The following is a 2,850-nucleotide window of genomic DNA, read 5'->3' as shown; positions in this document are numbered from 1 at the left end:
CTTCATAGAACCAGGTTGTAGACATTCTCACCAAACCAGTCAATCACAAAATTTTCTCCAATATTTGCAGCAAGTTGGGCATCTACGATGTTTTCTCACCCCCAACTTGAGGGGGAGTGTTACTATGTGGGACCCACCATGAGCTCGAGAGGTGTCAACAAGAGTCCTCATACAAAGTGGCTCTAGCTAAGAGATAAGGAATATGTGAAGGAACTAAATAGAAAATTTGAAGATCAAGTGGGACCCACAAAGTTACCACGAGCTGGTATCTCTATCAACATGAGCTGGAATATCATGTGGGACCCACAAAGATAAGATCATGAGGTGGCTTCTATCTTGTTTCACGTGATTAGAGAAGAGTTAGAAGTTGAGTTAAAGTAATCTCTTAAATTGATAATGTAAGCTTATCATGATAGGCTTATCTTGGAGAGTTCATGTTGGAATGTAATTAGGAGTCCTAAAATTACTTGTACATGGACTCTATCACCTCCACAACTATAAATAGAGGTGATTGTAACTCGGAATTCATCAAGAAAGTTTCTTTTTTTTTCTTCTCTCTCGTGTGAAGTGTTCTCTCTCTACTATCTTTTATTTTCCTTCTCTTCTCTTTCTACCCGAGAGCTCTTCTCTTTTTCCTTTCTTTCTTTCTCTCTCCCCTTGCTCGAGCTATTATTCATGGGGCCCTAAATACAACATGGTATCAGAGCTACCAATTTAGTATACCCATTATGCTCTATGAAGATATGATTAAAAGCTGCTCCTAGAAGGCTCCTTATGAAGCAAGATTGAAGCTCAAGAGATAAGTATTTATTTCTGATATTATTAATTTTTGCTACTAGTTTTAGATATTAAGAGGTGGTTTAGAGATGTCCTTATGTATGTTTTCATCTTATGAAATTATGATAATATATGCATATTGTATTATCTTTGATTAGAAAATATTATCAAGGCAGTTTGTTGGTTTGCACAATACTTTGACTGAGACCAGTGCATATTCTTCTTCTTGCCTCTGAAGTTGGTTGGAGGAAGAGGAGGAGGAGGTTCTCTTCCTCTTCAAAATTCATATTTCTCTCCATGATATTTGTTGAATTTATGGAAAAGAGAAAAACTTCATTGACTTGATGTAATTAGAGTACATGAACCTCTATTTATAATAGATGAAAATAGTAGAGTCTAACTATAATTAAACTACCCTTGTCCCAATTATACACAAACTCTAATACTAATTAATAAGTCCTTTCAAAATTAAGTAACCCAATATAAATAGAAGGCTAACATGAATAAAATACCTTTAAACCAAAACTCTTCTGTGAGACCTTCTTTCATAATAATTCTGGCTCTATAAGACTTCTTACTATGTAAGACTCATCATGCCACCTCATGTGATCATGGTGGGTCCTACCAGCTCGTAGGATCATGGTGGGTCCTACCGGCTCATATGATCATGGTGGGTCCATATCTTATGGGCTTGGGTCCATCTTCTAACACTCTTGAATATGTGGGTCTTCCTTGGTCATGTGGGTTTGGGCCCATCTTCTAACACTCCCCCTCAAGCTGGGGGTGAGAGAACATCATGAACTCCCAACTTGCTGCAAATGGTATATAGGATCTTCACATAAAATTTTGCAGTCCTCCATATCTTCCAACACACCCCCACACGCTGGTAATCTCTTCCATGAGGCCAAGCTGGCATAAGATAAGTGAGAGTAAAATTACTCCAAGTTGTATGACATCGCTCCATACTCCAGTCATTACCCATGCAGGATGTAGGGTACACTCCTATCATTCGCAGGTAGTGGGTATGCAATGCTCAGAAGTGTAATAAAGCTTCTCGATCATCGTGTCCCTCCAAAGGACAATGATGCTCATGTGGTAGGACTAATAAATGCCAATTAAGGGGGATAACATATATTTAATAATAAGCTCCTCCATTACGGTGTCCTAACCCCGGGCACTTACTATCACAAGTTAAAATGGGTGATAAGTGGGTAATGCCTATCATTCACAAGATGACGATAAAGACCCACAATTATTTATATATAAATGTCTCAATGGACTTAAAATACCCATATGTATGTATGTGATGGACTTAAACAACCAACCGAAGCAATACTCAAAAGGTTGGCCCAAAGGTATGTGAGAGTCAAATAAAGGATGGTACGAGAAAGGCTGACAAATAACCAATGCGTAATGGGTAAAGAAGAAGGAAGATAAGATGCTGAGGTCACCACTCTTCAATAATAAGGTCTCATCCAAAGAGACACAATAGTTGCAGCTGAAATGGGTCTAGGCCCCTATAACATGAAGAAAATAATAAAAATCTTTGTAAAATGACCCATGAAATAATCTTATGCGAGTAGGTGCATCAAATAATATGTAGACGAGGGAATATGTTGAAAATACTTCAAAATAATAATCCAACTAGAAAAATAGAATCGAGTCGAGCCAAGTCAGGTATCACCAATAATTACCACAATTATTATTGTGAGTCAGGATTCTTGGTCTTCAATTTTCATTGCTCTTTCTTGTACTTCTTCTTGTACTTCTCCCCCTCAAACTGGCAGGTAATGGCAGTGATCCCAGCTTGAACCAAATAACATAGATATAGAAAATTTGTAGTAGTATAGAAGTAGATAATTGGTAAATGATGAAAATCCTTAAGAGTAATAAGGACACATGAAATAATTTGGCTCAAATTCGGATTTTTCAATGCAACAGGATACCAACATGACCTTTGATTCTTCCAATGCGAATATATCCTAAAATATAGATCAGATGGACATAAAATTTTCCCTTTCTGAAACTAGACTTAAATACCTTTCATCCAAGTACAACTTCACTTCATAAAAT

This window comes from Aristolochia californica, unplaced genomic scaffold (genome assembly GCF_029961685.1).
Source record: "Aristolochia californica isolate CCGP_79_NKW_82.1479 unplaced genomic scaffold, dmAriCali1.0.hap1 SCAF_3, whole genome shotgun sequence".
NCBI classification, from domain to species: domain Eukaryota; kingdom Viridiplantae; phylum Streptophyta; class Magnoliopsida; order Piperales; family Aristolochiaceae; genus Aristolochia; species Aristolochia californica.
This window is presented reverse-complemented; position numbering follows the sequence as displayed.